Source organism: Gorilla gorilla, chromosome 6 (assembly GCF_029281585.2).
Source record: "Gorilla gorilla gorilla isolate KB3781 chromosome 6, NHGRI_mGorGor1-v2.1_pri, whole genome shotgun sequence".
NCBI lineage: Eukaryota > Metazoa > Chordata > Mammalia > Primates > Hominidae > Gorilla > Gorilla gorilla.
Genome location: NC_073230.2, coordinates 73,403,240 through 73,411,961, shown reverse-complemented (window position 1 = coordinate 73,411,961; position 8,722 = coordinate 73,403,240).

Sequence of the window (8,722 nt, the reverse complement as noted above, 5' to 3'; positions counted from 1 at the left end):
TTTATTAAGGATAAAGGCCTCCAACTCCATTCATGTCCCTACAAAAGACATGATCTCATTCTTTTTAATGGCTGCATAGTATTCCATGGTGTATATGTACCACATTTTCTTTATCCAGTCTATCATTGATGGGTATTTAGGTTGATTCCACGTTTTTGCTATTATGAATAGCGCAGCAATAACGTGTTTGCATGTGTCTTTACAATACAATGATTTATATTCCTTTGGGTATGTACTCAGTAATGAGATTGCTGAGTTGAATGGTACTTTTGTCTTTAGGTCTTTGAGGAATCGCCACACTCTCTTCCACCTGGTTGAACTAATTTTCACTCCCACCAACAGTGTATAAGCATTTCTTTTTCTCTACAATCTCACCAGCATCTATTATTTTTTGACTTTTTAATAGCAGACATTCTGAATGGTGTGAGATGGTATCTCATTGCGGTTTTGATTTGCATTTCTCCAGTCATCAGTGATGTTGAGCTTTTTTCACATGATTATTGGCCATCTGTATGTCTTCTTTTCAGAAGTGTCTGTTCACCTCCTTTGCACACTTTTTAATAGGGTTTCTTTTTCTTATAAACTTGTTTAACCTACTTATAGGTGTTGGATATTAGACCTTTGTCAGATGCATAATTTGCAAAAATTTTCTCTCATTCTGTAGATTGTCTACTCTGTTGATAGTTTCTTTTGCTGTGCAGAAGCATTTTAGTTCAATTTGATACCATTTGTTATTTTTTGCTTTTGTTACAATTGCTTTTGGCATCTTTGTCATGACATTTTTGCCTGTGCCTAGCTCCTGAATGATGTTGCTTAGGTTGTCTTCCAGGATTTTTATTGTTTGGGGGTTTTATATTTAAGTCTTCAATTCATCTTGAGTACATTTTTGTATATCGTGTAAGGAAGGTGTCCAGTTTCAATCTTCTGCATATGGCTAGCCAGTTATCCCAGCACCATTTATTGAATAGGTAATCTTTTCCTCATTGCATGGTTTTATCCAGTTTGCTGAAGATCAGATAGTTGTAGGTGTGCAGTCTTATTTCTGGGTTTTCTATTCTATTCGTTTGGTCTATGTGTTCTTATACTAGTAACATGCCCTTTTGGTTACTGTAGCTCTGTATTACACTTTGAAGTTGGGTACCATGATGGCTCTAGCTTTCTTCTTTTTGCTTAGGATTGCTTTGCCAATTTGGGATCTACTTTATTCCCACATGTATTTTAAAATAGTTTTTGTCTAGTTCTGTGAAGAATGTTAATGGTGCTTTAGTGGGAATAGCATTGAATCTATAAGTTGCTTTGGGCAGTATGGCCATTTTAATGATATTGATTATTCCTATCCATGAGAATGACATGCTTTTAAATTTGTTTAATTTTTTTCTTGTTTCTTGGCTGGTGTCAAAGGATGCTTTATCCTGTTCAGGTGAGAAGTCATAAAAATACACTTAATTTTATAATGTATTTATTGAGAAATCTATATTATCTTTGTGTTAGCAAAATCCTTTGTGATTTGAAGGTAATTTTTGAAAAATTTTATAATTCTGTATCCATTGTAGGCATCATTTTACAACATTTTTTATTTTATTTTACTTTGAGTTCTGGGATACATGTGCAGAACATGCAGGCTAGTTACACAGGTGTGCATGTGCCATGGTGGTTTGTTGTACCTATCAACCCATCATCTAGGTTTTAAGCCCCACATGCATTAGGTATTTGTCCTAATGCTTTCCCTCCCCTTTTGCCCCACTCCCCAACAGGCCCTGGTGTGTGATGTTCCCCACCCTGTGTCCATGTGTTCCCATTGTTCAACTCCCACTTATGAGTGAGAACATGTGGTATTTGTTTGGTTTTCTGTTCCTGTGTTAGTTTGCTGAGAATGATGGTTTCCAGCTTCATCCATGTCCCTGCAAAGGACAGGAACTCATTCTTTTTTATGGTTGCATAGTATTCCATGGTGTATATGTGCCACATTTTCTTTATCCAATCTATCATTGATGGGCATTTGGGTTGGTTCCAAGTCATTGCTATTGCAAACAGTGCTGCAATAAACATACATGTACGTGTGTCTTTATAGTAGAATGATTTATAATCCTATGGGTATATACCCAGTCATGGGATTGCTGGGTCAAATGGTATTGCTGGGTCAAATGGTATTTCTGGTTCTAGATACTTGAGGAATTGCCACATTGTCTTCCACAATGGTTGAACTAATTTACACACCCACCATCAGTGTAAAAGTGTTCCCATTTCTCCACATCCTAGCCAGCATCCATTGTTTCCAGACTTTTTAATGATCGCCATTCTAACTGGCGTGAGATGGTATCTCATTGTGGTGTTGGTTTGCACATTTCTCCAATGACCAGTGATAATGAGCCTTTTTTCATATGTTTGTTGGCCACATAAATGTGTCTTCTTTCGGGAATTATTTGTTCATATCCTTCACTCACTTTTCGATGGGGTCATTTAGTTTAGTTTTTTCTGGTAAATTTGTTTAAGTTTCTTGTAGATTCTGGATATTAGCCCTTTGTTAGATGGCTAGATTGCAAAATTTTCTCCCATTCTGTAGGTTGCCTGTTCACTCTGATGATAGTTTCTTTTGCTATGCAGAAGCTCTTTAGTTTAATTAGATTCCATTTGTCAATTTTTGTTTTTGTTGCAATTGCTTTTGGTGTTTTAGGCATGAAGTCTTTGCCCATGCCTATGTCCTGAATGGTACTGCCTAGGTGTTCTTCAAGGGTTTTTATGGTTTTAGGTTTTAATTTAAGTCTTTAATCCATCTTGAGTTAATTTTTGTATAAGGTGTAAGGAAGGGGTCCAGTTTCTGTTTTCTGCATATGACTAGCCAGTTTTCCCAGCACCATTTATTAAATAGGGATTCCTTTCCCCATTGCTTGTTTTTCAGGTTTGTAGAAGATCAGATGGTTATAGATGTGCGGTATTTCTGAGGCCTCTGTTTTGTTCTGTTGGTCTATGTATCTGTTTTGGCACCAGTACCGTGCTGTTTTGGTTACTGTAGCCTTGTTGTATAGTTTGATGTCAGGTAGCATGATGCCTCCAGCTTTGTTCTTTTTGCTTCTGATTGTCTTGGCTACATGGGCTCTTTATTGGTTCCACATAAAATTTAAAGTAGTTTTTTCTAATTCTGCAAAGAAAGTCAATGGTAGTTTGATGGGAATAGCATTGAATCTATAAATTACTTTGGGCAGTATGGCCATTTTCACAATATTGATTCTTCCTACCCATGAGCATGGAATTTATTTTTTCCATTTGTTTATGTCCTCTCTTATTTCCTTGAGCAGTGGTTTGTAGTTCTCCTTGAAGAGGTCCTTCATGTCCCTTGTAAGTTGTATTCCTAGGTATTTTATTCTCTTTGTAGCAATTGTCAATGGGATTTCATTCATTATTTGGTCCTCTGCTTGTCTATTATTGGTGTATAGGAATGCTTGTAATTTCTGCACATTGATTTTGTATCCTGAGACTTTGTTGAAGTTGGTTATCAGCTTAACGAGTTTTTGGGCTGAGACAATAAGGTTTTCTAAATATACAATCATGTCGTCTGCAAACAGACAATTTGACTTCCTCTCTTCCTATTTGAATACGCCTTATTTCTTTCTCTTGCCCAATTCCCCTGGCCAGAATTTCCGATACTATGTTGAATAGGAGTGGTGAGAGAGGGCCTCCTTGTCTTGTGCCAGTTTTCAAAGGGAATGCTTCCAACTTTTGCTCATTCAGTATGATATTGGCTATGGGTTTGCCATAAATAGCTCTCATTTTGAAGTACGCTCCCTCAATACCTGGTTTACTGAGAGTTTTTAGCATGAAGGGATGTTAAATTTTATTAAAGGCCTTTTCTGCATTTATTGAGATAATCAGGTGGTTTTTGTCATTGGTTCTGTTTATGTGATGGATTACGTTTATTGATTTGCGTATGTTGAACCAGCCTTGCATCTCAGGGATGAAGCCAACTTGATTGTAGTGGATAAGTTTTTGATGTACTGCTGGATTCAGTCTGGCGGTAATTTATTGAGGATTTTCGCATCGATGTTCATCAGGGACATTGGCCTGAAATTTTCTTTTTTTGTTGTGTCTCTGCCAGGTTTTGGAATCAGGATGATGCTGGCCTTATAAAATGAGTTAGGGAGGATTCCTTTTTTTTCTGTTATTTGCAATAGCTTCAGAAGGAATGGTACCAGCTCCTCTTTGTACCTCTGGTAGAATTCAACTGTGAATCAGTCTGGTGCTGCCTAGGCTTTTTTTGGTTGGTAAGCTATTAATTACTCCCTCAATTTCAGAACTTGTTATTGGTCTATTTAGGGATTCAACTTCTTTCTGGTTTAGTCTCAGGAGGGTGTATGTGTCCAGGAATTTATCCATCTCTTCTAGATTTTCTAGTTTATTCGCATAAAGGTATTTATAGCATTCTCTGATGGTAGTTTGTATTTCTGTGGGATCAGTGGTGATATCCCCTTAATCATTTTTTATTGTGTCTATTTGATTATTCTCTTTTCCTTTTAATTAGTCTAGCTAGCAGTCTATCTATTTTGTTAATCTTTTCGAAAAACCAGCTGCTAGATTCATTTATTTTTTAAGGCTTTTTTGTGTCTCTACCTCCTTCAGTTCTGCTCTGATCTTAGTTATTTATTGTCTTTTGCTAGCTTTTGAATTTGTTTGCTCTTGCTTCTCTAGTTCTTCTAATTGTGATGTTAGGATGTTGATTTTAGATCTTCCCCACCTTCTGATGTGAGCATTTAGTGCTATAAATTTCCCTCTTAACACTGCTTTAGCTATGTCCCAGAGATTCTGGTACATTGTGTCTTTGTTCTCTTCGGTTTCAAAGAACTTCTTTATTTCTGCCTTAATTTTGTTATTTACCCAGTAGTCTTTCAGGAACAGATTGTTCAGTTTCCATGTAGTTGTGCAGTTTTGAGTGAGTTTCTTAATCCTGAGTTCTAATTTGATTGCACCATGGTCTGAGAGACTGTTTGTTGTGATTTCCATTCTTTTTCATTTGCTGAGGAGTGTTTTACTTCCAATTATGTGGTCAATTTTAGAATAAGTGCTGTGTGGTGCTGTGAATAATGTATATTCTGTAGATTTGGGGTGGAGAGTTCTGTAGATGTCTATTTGATCTGCTTGGTCCAGAGCTGAGTTCAAGTCCTGAACATTCTTGTTAATTTTCTGTCTCATTGATCTTTCTAATATTGACAGTGGGGTGTCAAAGTTTCCTACTATTATTGTGTGGGAGTTTAGGTCTCTTTGTAGGTCTCTAAGAACTTGCTTTATGAATCTGGGTGCTCCTGTATTGGATGCATATATGTTTAGGATAGCTAGCTCTTCTTGTTGCATTGATCCCTTTACTATTATATAATGCCCTTCTTTGTCTTTTTTGATCTTTGTTGGTTTCAAGTCTGTTTTACCAGAGACTAGGATTGCAACCCCTGCTTTTTTTTGCTTTGCTTTCCATTTGGTTGGTAAATATTCCTCCATCCCTTTATTTTGAGCCTATGTGTGTCTTTGCATGTGAAATGGGTCTCCTGAATACAGCACAGTGATGAGTCTTGACTCTTCATCAAATTTGCGAGTCCATGTCTTTTAATTGGGGGCATTTAGTCCATTTACATTTAAGGTGAATATTGTTATGTGTGAATTTGATCCTGTCATCATGATGCTAGCTGGTTATTTCGCACATTAGTTGATGCAGTTTCCTCATAGGGCCATTGATCTTTATATTTTGGTGTGTTTTTGCGGTGGCTGGTACCAGTTTTTCCTTTCCATATTTAGTGCTTCCTTCAGCAGCTATTGTAAGGCAGGCCTGGTGGTGACAAAATCCCTCAGCATTTGCTTGTCTGGAAAGGATTTTATTTCTCCTTCGCTAATGAAGCTTAGTTTGGCTGGATACAAAATTCTGAGTTGAAAATTCTTTCGTTTAAAAATGTGGAATATTGGTCCCCACTCTCTTCTGGCTTGTAGGCTTTCTGCAGAGAGATCCACTGTTAGTCTAATGGGCTTCTCTTTGTAGGTAATCTGACCTTTCTCTCTGGCTGCCCTTAACTTTTTTTCCTTTGTTTCAACCTTGGAGAATCTGATGATTATGTGTCTTGGGGTTGCCCTTCTCAAGGAGTATCTTAGTGGTGTTCTCTGTATTTCCTGAATTTGAATGTTGGCCTGTCTTGCTAGGTTGGGGAAGTTCTCGTGAATAACATCCTGAAGTGTGTTTTCCAACTGGGTTCCATTCTCCCCATCAATTTCAGGCACACCAATCAATTGTAGGTTTGGTCTTTTCACATAGTCCCATATTTCCTGGAGGCTTTGTTCCTTTTCATTCTTTTTTCTCTAATCTTGTCTTCTTGTCCTATTTCAGTAAGTTGATCTTCAATCTCTGATATCCTTTCTTCCACTTGATCAACTTGGCTATTGATACTTGTGTATGCTTCACAAAGTTCTCATGCTGTGTTTTACAGCTCCATCTGGTCATTTATGTTCTTCTCTAAACTGGTTATTCTAGTTAGCAGTTCCTGTAACCTTTTATCAAGGTTCTTAGCTTCTTGCATTGGGTTATAATATAGTATTTTAGGTCAGAAGAGTTTTGTTATTACCCACCTTCTGAAGTCTACTTCTGTTAATCCGTCAAACTCATTCTCCATTCAGTTTTGTGCCCTTGCTGGAGAGGAGTTGCTATCATTTGGAGGAGAAGAGGCATCCTGCTTTTTGGCATTTGCAGTATTTTTGTGCTGGTTTTTCCTCATTTTGTGGATTTAGCTACCTTTGATCTTTGAGGCTGATGACCTTTGGATGGGGTTTTTGGGTAGGGGTCCTTTTTGTTGATTTTGATGTTGTTGCTTTCTGTTTGTTAGTTTTTCCTTGAACAAGCCCCTCTTCTGCAGGTATGCTGCAGTTTGCTGGAGGTCCACTCCAGTCCCTGTTTGCCTGGGTATCACCAGCGGAGGCTGCAGAACAGCAAAGACTGCTGCCTGCTCCTTCCTCTGGAAGCTTCGTCCCAGAGGGGCACCGGCCTGATGCCAGCTGGAGCTCTCCTGTATGAGGTGTCTGTCCACCCCTCCTGGGAGGTCTCTCCCAGTCAGGAGGCATGGGGATCAGGGACCAACTTGAGGAGGCAGTCTGTCCTTTAGCTGAGCTCAAGCACTGTGCTGGGAAAATCCTCCTTGTCAGGATCTGCTGCTCTCTTCAGATCCAGCAGGCAGAAACGTTTAAGTCCACTAAGGTTGTGCCCACAGCCACCCCTTCCCCCAGATGCTCTGTCCCAGGGAGATGGGAGTTTTATTTATAAGCTCCTGACTGGGGGCCGGGCACGGTGGCTCACACCTGTAATCCCAGCACTTTGGGAGGCCGAGGCGGGCGGATCATGAGGTCAGGAGATAGAGATCATCCTGGCTAACACGGTGAAACCTCATCTCAACTAAAAATAGAAAAAAACAGCTGGGCATGGTGGCGGGCGCCTGTACTCCCAGCTACTCCGGAGGCTGAGGCAGGAGAATGGCGTGAACCCAGGAGGCGGAGCTTGCAGCGAGCAGAGATCGTGCCACTGCACTCCAGCCTGGGCAACAGAGCGAGACTCCATCTCAAAAATAAATAAATAAATAAATAAAAATAAGCCCCTGACTGGGGCTGCTACCTTTCTTTCAGAGATGCTCTGCCCAGTGAAGAGGAATCTAGAATGGCAGTCTGGCCACAGCCGCTTTGCTGGCTGTGTTGAGTTCCACCCAGTCCAAACTTCCTGGCCTCTTTAGCACTGTTAGAGGAAAACCGACTACTCAAGCCTCAGTAATAACAGACACCCCTTCCCTCACCAAGCTCAATCATCCGAGGTTGACTTCAGACTGCTGTACTGGCAGCGAGAATTTCAAGCCAGTGGTTCTTAGCTTGCTGGGCTCCATGGGAGTGAGACCCTCTGATCAGACCACTTGGCTCCCTGGCTTCAGCCCCCTTTCCAGGGGAGTAAACTGTTTTGTCTTGCTGGGATTCCAGGCGCCACTGGAGTAACAAAATAAATTCCTGCAGCTAGCTCAGTGTCTGCCCAAACAGCTACCCAGTTTTGTGCTTGAAACCTAGAGCCCCGGTGGTACAGGCACACACGGGAATCTCCTGGTCTGTGGATTGCAAAAACCGTGGGAAAAGCATAGTATCTGGGCTGGATAGCACAGTCCCTCACAGCTTCCCTTGGCTCGGGGAGGGAGTTCCCTGGCTCCTTGCACTTCCTGGGTGAGGTGATGTCCCACTCTGCTTCTGCTAACCCTCCATGGGCTGTACCCACTGCCTAACCAGTCCCAATGAGATGAACTGGGTACCTCAGTTGGAAATGGAGAAATCACTGCCTTCTGCGTTGGTCTCGTTGGGAGCTGCAGACAAGAGCTGTTCCTATTCAGCCATCTTGCACCAAACAATCCCACTTTCTCTCTTTTTGCTCCCCAAAGTCACTAAGGTCTTAAGAGCTAACATTGTAGATCAACTTTGTATTTGTATACATGTTTCATTACAGAAAATTTAAAACATATACAAAATAAAGAAAACAGTATAATACGCCTGTTACCCAGCTCAACAACCACTAATAATGTGCCAAATTTGTTTTATGTATACTCCAATCCATTTTCTACCCAGACTTTATTCTTTATTATTATTTTTTTCAGAGGTAAGATGTGTGCTAATTGAAGGTAAAATCTTGGCTGAGCACAATGGCATAAGCCTGTGTAATTCCGCCATTTTGGAA